We start from the raw sequence: 14,873 nt of genomic DNA, 5'->3' as shown, positions 1-14,873 counted from the left end.
CCTTCCTCATCCCCAAACTCCAGCCCTCCCGTACCAGCATTGGGCAGATCACTTGCTTGGAAGTCAGAAAAAAAACAAAAAGCCATAAAAACAGTGAGCTAAAATCTTCCCAATAAAATCTCCAGATAAAGAGTACAGAAGTCATTCAGTGAAATAGTTTAAATCTAGAATAATGGTACCCCATGTGCTTGACAAAGCATGAGATACGATGAGCTTCTTTTTGTTGCTGTTGCTTGTGCTTAACATCATTTTTATTTCCTCTCTGCATGATCCAAAAGATACTGAATGGATATTTGGGAGGGATAATGAGATCAAACAATCATGTTAAATTGTTATTTTGATCTTTCTGTTCTAAAATATCCTGCACTTATGGTTTTAAAGAAAACCCTCAAAATTCCTTCTATTGAGTCTAGAGACAGCCTGGAGCTACTAATCAAAGAATGGAGTTACCTTTCCTTTTCCCCTATGGGATTTAAAAGAATTAAGTTAAAACAATTATCAGGCTTGGTAAAAAAATTGTGCCAATGAAAATTCAAGGAACTTTAGTGCTGCTGTACAGGAACCAAATTTTTCCATAACCTGGACTATCTCTTTATTCAAGATAGTGTCTCTTCCTGGCCTGTCAGTCAACATTATCCGATCTCATTTCCATGAAGCATAAAGGGCAATTGACGGGAAAAAACGCCTCTCATTCCTGGATAGTGTTCCCTAAAACTCTTAATGCAGCAGGACATAAGGAAGTGGATCTTCTCTTGGAGACCCTGTTTCATCACAAATCCCAGTCAGTCACAGACACTCATGCATTTGTACACACATATTCCCTAGGACAAGTGGCAATTATAGCAATTCCTGGCTTAGAAAGTAAATGAAGTCTATTTTTAGCTGCAATTTAGCAGCTGCAAACAAACAGAGAGCCAGCAACTTACAAGCAGCCTTCTGGAGACCACAGTTGGGAACTCTTGAGCTACTGGATCCTATCTAGTGCACACACCCTACAGCTGGGCTTCTATTCAGAGACCACAGTCTCAGTGTGGGAGCAGGAAAGACAGCTGGATAAAAATAATACCAACATAGTGGCAAGGAAGAGAAGCTGGGCTGAAAAATACCAAGATGACTGAAGAAACCGTCATGCAAACAGTAGACACAGATTTGTAAGCTCTGTGCCTACTTTACCTCCTCTTTCCCCCTTTCTCACCCCAGTGAGCCCCCTGGAACACCTCCAGCATCTGCCCCAAGCTCCACCTAGATGCTGAGGTAGGAAGCAAGTATGTACCTGGCTGCTTCCAAGGTGACTTAACAATCCAGTAAGGATTTGTATCAAGGAACCAGAAAAAGTGCGCAGAGAAAAGATAACTACAAAGTTCCACAGTAACCTATGTGCCAGGACAAAAAGGGGGTTCCCAGATAGACTTTTTCACCTTGCCTAAGCACTGGTTTCTGCAACATCAGTAAGAACTTTTTGTCTTTGACCTCCATCCTTAACTTTATCAAGAGATTTAAAAAATGTATCATCAGAAAATTACTACCACAAGCAGGCACAGCATAACCACATCAACATCACTTCCTAGGAAAGATGGCTAAGCCCAAGGAAACTTCAGAGGAAGAGGGGGAAGGATAAAACCTCAGAAGAGGCAGATTTAAGACACTATCAAGAAAACCAGAGAATATTTATCTGCAATAAGTGATCTCTCTCAAGAGGCTGACAAAGAGGTGGCCTATCATGTACTCTACATTGTCTTTATAAGGAAAACAATTAATTGAAATGCTTTTCCCCAAGAAGTTCATGAACTAGCAAGCTCTGCAAGAAGATCAATCACAAAATAAAGTATCTATTTGGAATGCCACATTTCACATAAATTTCAGGTACAAGAGCCACAAGGAGGTATCCAACTGATCAGTATTTGCTCTTTGGTAGTAGGAAAATGTGTGTGCAGAGGGACGGAGGGAGCTGTTACTGGCATTAGTGCTGCATTACTGCTTTTCTCAAAGAGCCACTACAGAGAATAGCAGAAAAAGGCTGTTTGAGAAATAACCTCTGTGGGCAGGTGGAACTAAACTCTCTCCTGGTACAAACTAGGAAACTTCCAGTGAATGAAGCTGCTGTTTTTTATGCTGGCAGGAACATGTACCAGCTGAACTGGCAGAAGCTGAAGTAGCCCATCAGAGTATACAGCAGAAAGGATACTGCAGCAAAGTAAAATAATTTCCTGTGAAAATATATTAAAAGAAAATTCAGTTTTACACTGGGCTTATGCGTGTTTGATATCAAAAAAACTGGCCAAAACTTGCAAGTTTGGCATTAAAAATACAAAACTTTTCCTTCAGTATTTCACTACTGCCAGACACATCAAATTATGCTCACTCAGTATCTGCACCAAAAAGATGAAATCCACTGGTGTTTATTGTCATAGCACTACTACCACTTAGCAGGAGGGTCAGAAAGCCTTTTTGCAGTGGAGTGCTGTGCTAGTGACTTGGGCAAATTGCAAATTTTCTCAGCAAAATTGCAAATTTAGGTGTTATCAGTACAAACTTACTTGCTAACACAGATCAAAGCATTTGCTGTGTGAAGCAGTTAATTAGGGACAGACATCACACCTACACCATGTTCTTACCTGTTGATTTTATTCCTGTGAAAACACGATTCCTAAAATTGTAGAAAACACTGACAAATACAGAACTCTTAGGGGACAAGTCAAAAGCATTTGTTGATGTTATACAACAACTTCCATTCCTTTCCCCTCTGTAACTGAGGCCCAAGCTGACTATCTAGAGCCAAGAAAATAGACATCTTTGAAATGGATTCAAGATCTTGGCTTCTTGGGTTAGAAACACCACCATTGATGCTGCAGGTACCACTGGTACCAGCAGGAGTGACTCCTTCAGCACTATTGCTCTTGCAGAGCTCTTACAAGAGCATTACTAGTGTTCAAAAAAACCAGTGGTTTGTCATTCCTCCAAATTGCCTTATTCATTCCTAATTATTTTAAAGTACTTTGCACTTTCTTTAACATGACATTTTCTGAATTAAGAACATTTCAAAACAGATGCTTGAGTTAAAAACATCTGATATTAAAAACATCTGATATTAAAAACATGGATTTTTTTTCCTTCAGCACCAGACTGCTCTCTTATGGGAAGCAAATTTATATGTATCATCTGGTTGCAGAATGTTGCTTCAGGGCTGGAGCACTGGAAGCATTTAACAATATTTTTTTGGTCTCTGTACTAGGAAACCTCAAGAGAATTCCAGGACTTCAGAACTTGCTGCATGTCAGCAAAAGTTATCAGAAATATGTAAGACACAAAAGTCTATTTTTAAAAATATCCAAGGTATTTGCTCTAATGAAAGCATTTTTATAAAAATCTGTTCTGTAATGCATATTGGTTATTCTGAACTGCCCATAAATGCTGCTGCTTTTAGGACTGACCCTCAGTGGACCTTTTTTTATTGCCTTAGACTATCACAAATTGCCTTTTCAGTATTAAATGCAAAATTGCTTTCCCTCTGTAACAGATTTCAATTGTTGGCGGTTACATTATTTATTTTCTTCACATAATAAACAAAGCAGTTGTGACTTGTGTTTGTAAATAGTTGCACATGTATTTTTAGAGGTCAGAAGAAAGTTCAGAATCATATCCCTCGCATTTCATAAGCAATGTAAGCAACAAAATTAATTCCAGCAATTAGCTATTATATGTATTTGCATGCTTGAAGAATAGGGGGAGGGAAAAAAGAGATTTCTACACTCCAGAAAATGTAACATAACTAGAAATGTCTAGATTATTAGGGAACTAATGGAAGTACCAATAAAAACGTTCATAGGCTACATATGCTAAACTTTAAAATCCAATGTCAAAAGGTCAATAATTCATATCTTTTTTCCAGTATTATTGCCTTTAACTTAAAACACATTTTCTCACCCGATTGGAAGTAGGGCCAGAGTCCATTCCTATGAGCTGATTGCTACAAATCCAGTTTGGAACTCATGCAGAGCACCTAGGTCTGCTATTTGCAAAACGTGTCAGATCACTCCATAAAAAGAAACAGACTGAAGAGTTCTGGTAACTGCCTGACACATTAATTTATAAGATTTATGACTTTTATATAAAGGTAGGATTAGCACAATGTATAAAAACTCCAACTGCTGACAGAACTTTTACAAAAGAAAAAAACTCCCAAACTAATGTTTTCAATAAATTGGAAAAAACCCTGTAACATTTCCCCCATGCTATGGTGGGGTTTTTTTCCCCCCTCAAAATGCTCCATATCTTTCATCACAGCACCTTTACAAGCAAAGGCTGCTCTCCAGTCTGTTACATACCTTCACTCTCCTGGGGAGAACTATTCCAGCAGTAGGACTTGTAACTAATGTGCTGCGAGTTCAAATGAGAAACTGAAAATCATCTTCTGAGTTCTCAACCTTCTGTTTACTTGCTTGTCCTTAGTTAGTCCCCACTTCTCAACTGTTTGCACCAAGTACAAAATATTTTTAAAGAAAAAATTGGTAAGAATTCAACCAGGTCTTGTGAGAGGTGTCCCTGCCCATGGCAGGGAGTTGGAACTAGACGATCTTTAAGGTCCCTTCCAACCCAAACCATTCTATGATTCTATGAATATGTACTGATTTGGTCTGATATATATGAACACATTACAGATTTAAGTGTAAGTAATCACAAATTCCAAATATAGTTTGTCCCTTTCTTCTACTTGCTACTTGTCCCATTGTTTCAAGTGGAAAGAACTAGGTTCACATTCTCAGAGGCAGAGCAAGCAAAGCTTCAAGGCTTGAATCACATGCCTTAAGACAAGAACAAAGTTGCAAGTTTGACTGAATGCAGATTTCATAATTCTACATTTCCCATTAATAAAAGATCTCCCAAAGCTTGTACCTTCACTCCAACACAAACACTAACAGAAATCCACAGCAACTTCTGGTGGCCCTTCACAGGTCATTCAAAATTCCCATGATGAAATTTATGTTATAAAAGAATAAAATAAATAATATTTAATAACATATATAAATAACATTGGGCAAAGTATACATTGAAAATAGTTGAGTGTGAAACAGACCTTCATTAGAATGGCCATGTTTTCATATTTATTTTCCACAAAGAATGAGACATATTACCTTATTTCTCTTTTAAATTCACTAAAATTTAATTACATATAGCTTTGACTATCAAATTGCATTATGTAATTGCAATGACACTACTCCATTTTGCAGGGCAGATGATCCAATCAAGAAATAAAAACAGTGAACAAAGAACCATTTTCTAATGCTCCGTACTGCTGTAGCTCAAATACAGGGGTGCTACAACACTGTCAATCTTCACATAGAAAAATCATTGGTGTTTTAAGCACTTTCTCAAATCTTCTGTGATCAGTTAGCTGATATGGTGGTGAACAGAGTAGTGGCCCTTAAGAGTCTATCAATGCCATGGCATGCTATATTAAAAAAAACCCCTAAATTAAAAAACACACACACAGAACATAAAATGGGGTTAACAGAAATGTAAAATGTATGTAAAAATTCTCTAACTGTAGAAGAGTCCATATACACAATTGAGAAATTGCTTGCTGAAGGAATTTCACAAATGTATTCAAAACATGAAGGTATGAGAGAAACTTTGGCTTTTGTACAAAAGCCACAAAATACAGTGAAATTAGCTGAGTGGTCATTACAAATTATCTCTGTTCTACTTCACACAGCATAGCCAGCACATTGAATTATGTTAGGAAGAAAACAGATGGCCACAATGCCCTGAAAAGCTCAACTTCCTCATGAACACCTTCTGCAATAGTTCAAATTTTGAATTCCATTTCAAGGTTGCTCCTTACAGACTAGAACTGAAATCAATGGAATCATCAGCACTTGAATTATCGTGGCCTATTCTGAGTAAGCACAGTCTCTTTGCCAACAGCTCAGATGAAGAATGGCTCATAGCAGGTCACGAATATGGCCTCTCACCACTCTGACCAAATTTCCAAGTCAATTCGCTCTATTCCCAACTGTTTTCCAGATACTTTAAAGCATACATGGCTTGTATACTCATGTATGAAAATAAGTCAAGGATTTTGGACAACAGCACTGTCTTTAAGAATAGACATCTGCCTATGGCTCCAGACTGTTCAGAAAGCCAAACTCTCTCCTACAACAGTTCATCGAAGTTAGTTGGGATCCAAGACTGACAGAATATTTGCCTTCACTAAGGAACCCCACTGGCTACCCACTGCAAGGGCAGCAAGCAGGATCACAAATAAAACTACTTTCAAGCTTTGACTATCACGATTCTCTCTATAAGTGTCTAGGAAGCAGCCTTAGAAGAACAAGGACCTCCAGTCATTACAATCTCAGAAGTTCCGTATCTCAAAAATTTTATACTACAATTGTCTTTTTTCCCCCCACTAAAAGAAAACACTGCCAGGAAAATTCTCATTTATGACTGGCAGCATGGCCTTTTTAAGTGAAAGAACTCAGAAGGGATTGCCACACAGAAATTAGTGAATTAGTGAATGATAGACTAGTGAATAAAAAGGTTTTGACAGATTTTTAGATACTATAATATCAGAGTCCATCACCTCTGTCCAAAAACAGAACAACTGTCATGCATGAATAAATTTCTCTGTGAAATAGCCAATACAGTGCTGAAAGCAGCTGGCATTACATCCTCAGTGAGAAATCTTTACTACCTCACTTAGAAGCAGCATTCTCCACTTCATGAGATTACAGGTCACCCATTTCATTCTAAAAGCTCATTACTGCAAACTCAGGAAAAGAAAAAAAGCATTTTACAGACTATGTCTGGGTGTTCTGATTGAAAACGTCACGTACCATGACAAAGAGGTCAAGGGAAGGGACAGGGAGAATTCCCTTCTCTTGGCATTACTATTCCTGCAGCAAAAATCAAACAGGGAGATAGGGTTTCTTTTTTTTAATTTACAGCAAATTAAAACATGTATTGAACAGCAATGATATTGAAAGCTGTGTGCACTAATGAAAGCAGATGAAACACAAAAAAATTTCATCTGCCATCCAGACAGACAAGATGAGAAAGAGCCCTACATTTATTAATCTATGTTCTAATGTAATGATGTGCATAAACTGTGCAAATGTTAGAATACTTGAGAACAAGACACATTTGAAAAAATCTGGCTGAGCAAGGTATCTGAGGCACTTGTAGAATGTGAAAAAGGCCTTTTTTTTAATTAAGAAATTTTACAGGAAATCAAATAAAAATGTGTTTTTCTAAGTAACTGGAAGTGGATAGTATAAAAAAGGAAAGGAGAATCTGTAATTCAACACTAATATATGTCTGCTGTCCTTATGTCCTACTGGGTCATAAAACTAAGAGCTGTTCTGCTTTCAAAATGTGCTAATCAGTAATCCATAAAACTGTAATATCTAGATGAAAAACAAATATAAAACCTCAGAGCCACTCATACCAGCCACTCACTCTATTTTGAGTATTCTGGTAAAGATGGTGTTGTTGCTGCCACAGACCTGTTGCTCAGTTGCTCCCTCATCACCCAAGAAACCCGAGATCCCTTTTCCAAATTCCTACTTGAAGCATTGTGATGTATCATGAGATGTCAGGTAGCCAGTCTGAACTGAAGTACAACATCTTGGGGCAGACCATAGACTCCCTGGATAAATATCATAGCTACTCTGGAAATCTCATGTCATCACATCAACAGCCCAGCTTAATCTAGACACCTGGCGAGGTACCAAGGGTTATGTCACTGGTGCAGAAGACATGGTTTGCAGACCTGGAAGAGGAAGGTGATGGACAAGGTGCTGAAGAACAAGAGATAAAATGCCCTGTTACAAAATGCAATGTTCAAGAGAAAAGGGTGTTTGTGGGTAGAATAGTGAGGGACAGAGGAGGCTTCTCTTTATGATAAAGATGAATTCCAGTGATTGACAGGATTTCCTAAGGGTTATATGAATGCACACAACAATCATAAATCTCTACTGCTGCATACACTTCCACACAGTAACAACTCTTCCCTTGTTTTAGCTGTGCACTAGAATATTGAGAGCTTAGACCAAAGTGGGCATATAGGCAAATAAAGCAAGTGCAGGGACCCAGAAAGATGCTTAGTAGACTTCAGTGTGAAAGAGAAGAGCGGATACTGTGGCATCAAAAATGTTTCTTAGACAATGTTCATACAGTAAGATGACTGAAAACAGGACAGTAAATTTAAGTCCAGCTAAATTATGAAATAGTTTCAATTTATAAACCTCCAACTAGGAGATTTTATACTCCAATTTCAGATTAACTTAATTCTAAACTGTGTGATTATTATTGAAACTTAGCTAGGTGACAGATAGAGGCAAGTTCCAGCTCACTTATATGAAATCCCGGTACTTACACTTTGGTAATTGGAATACACAAACAATCCAATATTTAAGTCTTAGAAGGTATTTATCCAGTTATATTATATGACATTGAAACAACACAGGAGTAGTTACAGTGAGTTGTATTCTAAGTTGGAAGGGACCCACAAGGATCATCAAAGTCTGACTCCCAACCCTGGACAGGACAGCCCCAAGAATCACATCATTGTGATGTGATGCCTCAGAGCATTCTCCAAACATTCCTTGAACTCTGGTAAGCTTGTTGCTGTGACCACTTCCCTGTGGAGCCTGTTCCAGTGCCTGATCACCCTCTGGATGAAAAAACTTTTTCAAACATCTAACCTATTATAACAAACAAATGTAGCCAATATGTTCACTTGCACCCAGTATTCCCCATTTAAAACTGAAGAATTGTCCTTGCAGTAAACTTTCGTATTTAGCATAGGGGAACCAAATTAGTACATCTGAATTAAATACCGATTTGATGAAATCTCATAAGTGGAAGACAAAGTGCTGCAACAAAGTGATGCAACCCATAAGCTACATAACTACCATGGATTGCATTAAAACCATAAGAAACAACATATTTTTCTTCTATAGTTTCTCTGATAAATGCTTTCCACCGTTCTTAACTTCTTCCCCCTCACAAGCATCCAGGTGATAATTCATTTCTCATTTATACTTTGCACAAGCCATTGCAACACAGAACGCGATGTTTTACTTTCCACAAAGCTCAGATATGCTCATCTAGTTGGGCTCCCAGGAATTACAAGGCACCCAGAAAGCCAGGCATTTTCAGGAGCCAGGTCCTGCTGGTGTGGTCCCAATCCCCGTGGCTGGTGCATCCCAGGCATCAGCTGTCCACAGGCTCCAGCACTGTGAACAACATGCTCAGTGCTGGGAAATGTCAGCAGGAAGGAAATACCACAAAAAAGCCTACTCCAAATAAATTCTTCCAATGAATAATGTTGCCTCACTGGTTAAGGATGAATTACAGATTCAAAGATGACATCAGGAGGGAATGGAAAAGACTTGAAAAATACCATTAAACGTGCTTAACTTTCTGCACTTGCAGCCAAGAAAAACTAATTTTAGGTCTCACAGCAGAGCTTTGATCAGATGTTGAATTCCCAGGTGTTTTGGTGCTGTGTGCTACCTCCTGCCCTCTCTTTTAATCCAGTTGAGACAGGAAAAATTCTTTTCCAAAGCATCAGATATGTGTGCCTGTAAATTACCTTGCAGGTGACATACTGGGCAAAGGTGCCAGAGGGTAGCTCTGTGCAATTAGCAAACCAGGTTGTAACATACAGATGTTGACGCTGATCTTGACTATAGTTCCTCTGTGTGGAGAAGGTATTTGTTGAGTAGCTTGTGATACAGTAGCATGAAACTACACTGCTGAGCAAAGCAGTGATTAATACTTCTGATTAATATCATACAATTGTAACTGAGCTTATTATCTCTTCTCCTGCTATGCAAAACATACTAGATACTAAAGGGTGATTCCAACTCTGGATTTTCTTAATCATCACAGTAAGTGAGTTTGATAGTTTTTTCCTACTACTTCTGAAATCATTGACTTGCCAAATAATGTCATTGCAGTTTTTTACCATGTTCATTCTGCTTACATCAATATATCAATTCATTAAACAATGAATAGAAATCCCAAATTAATATATAAATTTCTTTCAAATGCAGTTCGCAAGATTAATTGGAAAGATGGTTCTGAGAGTCTAAAAAGCAATCTGATTCTTCCAACACAAACTCTTTAAAATAGGCCACATGAAATGACTTAACAAGCACATTTTGCAGGAAGATGAGAGAAGTCCTTGCTCCACAGATGCTATCATTTAAAAACTTAGTTTGTTAAGCACTCAGAGATAGCAGTAGAGTGTGCATAAGACCCTGACTGGGGCCTTAAGGAACAAAACCAGAATGACATAAAAATCTACAAACCTACATAAATAAAGCAATCATATAGCATATCTGGATTACATAGCTGGATTTCAGCAATCACATAGCATAATAAAAATGGGATGAGATTCACTGGACAGCTAAAACATGACAAAGTTGCTTTCTTCATGACACTCTTCTGACTGCCAGGGTATGAAAAGGAAGAGGAAAAAGGGATTTCCACAGACTAGAACTCTCCCTTCCTGGTAACCATTTTCGAACAAATCAATTTAGTCAGTAGCTTAGTTTCTTTGTCATGTTCAAAAATGACAGAATTTATCTTCAGAAAAATACTCCTATATTATCTACACACAATTTGAGAATTAGCAAAGTAAATTCCTCTCATTACTTTCAAATTCATATGTACTTGAGATAAACAATGGCTTATTAGTATTACGTGCTATGCATGCAAAAATAAAAACACTAAAAGATTATAGTACAGAAAACAAGATGAAAGAAAATGTTATTCTATTTTCCTTTGGAAGTATCTACTTGAAATGAAAATACTTTAACCACTTTACTTCAAAAATTTCATTTCCATGAAAATATTTCACTGTTATGTTAAGGTCTCAAATCCATTATTAGTGTATTCTTTTCACAAAACTACAGATTTTGGGCATCATGGACAATGGCCTAAGACTGTAGGTTTGAGTACAAATGATATCCTGGGAATTACTATTTATTAAACTAACTAGAAAACAGGTTGTTATATTTTTCAGCCTCTGAACAAGAACAATATAAATATTGCCCAATATTGCTAACAAGGATTTCAAGAGGCTTTCAAGCAACAACGTTCAAAAGAAGTCCAAGAAGTCTGTAATTTAGTCAAAACTAATGAGACACACGCAGTTTTGCATCAAACTACACAGAAGTATGCTGATTAACTGAAAACATTATACTGTCCCAAGTTTTTGTATAAAGGAAGCCAACACAGACAAATATAGTTTTGCTTGTTTTAAATCTATGCTAATCTCTTCCTTTTGTGTTTAAAGATGATCTGAGTTTCATGAGCTGGGTCATATCTGAATATAGCAGTCTCAAGATATGGTTGTGATGAGGGGGGAAAAAACCAAATAAACAAAATCTCTCTTGAAGCATTTTCAGCCCTTGTCACAGCCCTGCCTTTTCCTCTTTCTAAGCTGTTGGACCAACACAAATTGATGAAAACTTCATGCTGGCCTGGCTGCCCAATAGCCCTCTGAGGCTGCTGTTGCTGCAGCAGTGGCCTGTCCCTGCCTTCACCTGCAAGTGGACTCCTCTCCATCTTTAGGTATTGCCCACACCTTGCTATTCTTCCTTGGTATTCTCTGCACTCACAGCTGGGAAAAATGTTTAATTGCCCTAGTAAGGTGATCTGACGGCTTTGCATTGGCAAAGAGCTGGGGCGAAGCAAGAGAAATGCAGCTACCTACAGAACACCAACCTATACGTGTGCTGAAAACAAAGAGTTCACAGAACCACAGAATATGCTGACTTACAAGGGACTCACGAGGACCATTGAGTCCAACTCTTGGCTCTGCACAAGACTTTTATATCAGAAGAGTCTGAAAAAATTAGAAAAATATTCTTCCCTACCTTCCCTCCAGAGATTTGTCACAAGCACTCTTGTGGAGGAGAGGTACCACTAGTTAAGAAGCATCAGAGACTCTCAGAAAGGGTTAAAAACATTTCACATGTGTTTGCATTATATTTGTTTATTCAGGCAAGTGAAATAGTCATTAGTTTTGTTCTTCCGTACTGTCATAAAGAAAAATCCATAGCTTTCCTTGCTATAGGTTATAACACATTATGAACTTCCACCAAGAAACCCCACAGTTGGAACAATTTTCCAATAAGAAACAAGACAGTTTACAGACCACCACCAGAAGTTTCTCAAACAGCTTTTTTTAAAAAAAAAATACAAATAATTACACTGTGACATAACATTTTTTTAAACAGATCATTGCCATTTGTAAAGACCTTGTGCTTGTTGCACTTCAAACATATAAGCATGCGAGGTTTATATATGCTTTCCCTAAAATTCTCCTATGACTTAAACACCAAAAAGAATGAAAAAGGAGATACCAAGTGAAACAGAAGTGTAGGCTATAAAATTGTAACAGTAGGTTGGATGTATATACCCATCAATCTATACTAAATGGTGAAACTGTCAAAGGAGAAGAGTTTATATCAAAGGTCATGCTTTATTTCTGTTCTTAGCTATTTTCCTCATGCTTTCAATAAACTGCTTCACTTTAGCAAAAAAAAAAAAAGGGCTGTTAATGTAACAGCCATATGTTATGTTGTTAAAGAGGTTAGCCCAGCTTTTGCAGATTCTTGAGTTCAGCTACAGCTTGCTTGCATCTGGTCTTTGTCTAGATTTATTAATAGCATGACAAGAAATCTAAATATGCAGCAGTGTCACAGAGATCATGCAGCATACATTCACTCCAAGCTAAAGCACAATATTCAGTTTAAACATTTTAATGGGCTTCTTTAAAACAAAACTGGACAACACACCAAAAAATATGTTGGAGAACAATCCTGCTTTGAAAGACTGATAAATTAGATGATCTAACCAGTATTTTCTAGTTATATTTTCCATGGTCCATTTCATTCTCTGTTATCTCATTGTTCCAGTTCAGCATCCAGGCCCTACTCACAGACTATCCGACAGACTCAACAACCCAGACATTGGATGTGCTGTTCCCAGTGGTTCAAAAAGCCAGTGTGGGAATGTCTAGCATCCCTGTCTCTGCCCTTCCAACCCTGCACCTGCAAGGCTCAGGCAATGCTGAGCTGCAGGGTGTGCAAAAGCAACACAAACAGGTGCTGCTGAAACAGGAAGATTTCCAAGCCCCTTTTCCTTTTCCCTCCAGAGCTTAGAAGGATGGGAAATGACATTTAATTTCCCACCCCTTAGGACATTTTCTGCAGCGACAGATGAATGAGGGTTGGCAATGCAGCCCAATGGCTGCAGGGATGTCTCAGCCCCAGTGCCTTGATGGTGCTCACACTCCTTCCTTACACCGATTCCTACCCTAGGAGACACTCTCTCCTTGTTCCTCCAAAGATCAGCTGTCCCACAGTTAAAAACATTCTTCGTGGACCACAACAGACACTCTGTGAGGCCAGCAGGCTGCACTTTGAGATCCCATGTCATGTTCAAAGCTCTGTTCCACACACAGAAGGACTTAATAGCTACAGCCCAGTAGCCTGCTGAAAAGCAGCCCATTTCCAAGCTTGAAAGAAACAGAGGTGACTTATATGCAAAGGCTCATATTTTTCTTTTCATCATGTTTGGTGCTTCAGCCAAGATGCCTGGAAAGTACTTAAACCACAAGTAAAAGGAAAGAGGTCAGAGTTTTCAGGATCAGGAACAGAAATACCACCAGAAAGAACAGGCAGGTACCATTCCAGCAGGGAACTGGATTGCATGGTGGAGAGATCCAGTGGCCACCAGGTAATCCTTCCAGACCTAGTACCATTATTACCAAGATCATATATGGGAATTTGTGCTGCAGCACCCAACCCCTGACATCTTTTCTGTGGCTAGATGAGAACTTTATTAAAAATGTTGTCCCAGCTATTTCCACAACTACATGTACAAACTCTTCATAAGAATTAAAAAAAGAAATAAAGTAGAATATTTTAAGGTCTCCTAGGTCATATGTTACAATGCCATCATGGAAAAGACATGAAAAAGCAACTCAACTCAGACAACGCCAGATATCACATTATTGGTTTTCTCCATGTGCATAATACATAGTTCTTGTATATAGGTAAAAATAAAGATTAAATGGTCTGGATTTCACATTACCTGAATTCAAGATGAGAGAAAAAGCCATTATTTTCCTAAGTTCTGTGGGGCATTGGGGGGATGCTTTTATGGGAGAAGGAAGTAGCACAGCCTTCCTTCCAGCTGCAGGGCAGGACTGTGCAAAGTGTGGGATGGAGGAGCAATGGTGCAGGGTCAAATAGCAGAGGAAATGAAGTACCAAAAAAACAGATGAGTTGGCATGCAATCTAGTTTTCTTCTGTGAAGCACCTAGAACAGTTTCACACCAATATCCTGTGTTCATCGTGATATATTTACTCTACATGTTGTTTTCAAAGGAGTTTCAGTTGGAAAATACCACAGAAATCATCAAACGTCAGCCAAATGCTCCTCTCTGCTTTTCACCTCTAATTCCCCGTGTTAACTGTTATCCTATTTTCTTTCTTGATGATTGCTTCAGAATTGATAGAACCATAATAGGTACAAATATAATAAATTGACACTGTCAGCTATCAGTCAAGAGTATCAGTTTGGAATTAGGATCACAGAACACTGAAACCAAATGGGAGTTGTTCTTAGGTTCAGATGAACACAATGACATAACAAGTGACAAGCCAAACTGATGAAAAGGAGAACAGTTTATCTGACAGTGGAGATTCACCGTGGTTCTAGAAGAATTTAATCCTCTCTGTTTACAGAGGTCTATGTTCTGTCATGTGATCTTCCAACAATGAAAGCAAACTGTGGCTGCATATTTTCTTTTAAATGCAGAGATCATTATATTAAGCAATTTTAGGCAA

This window comes from Neopelma chrysocephalum, unplaced genomic scaffold (genome assembly GCF_003984885.1).
Source record: "Neopelma chrysocephalum unplaced genomic scaffold, ASM398488v2 Primary Assembly neopelma1_79, whole genome shotgun sequence".
Classification (NCBI taxonomy): domain Eukaryota; kingdom Metazoa; phylum Chordata; class Aves; order Passeriformes; family Pipridae; genus Neopelma; species Neopelma chrysocephalum.
This window is presented reverse-complemented; position numbering follows the sequence as displayed.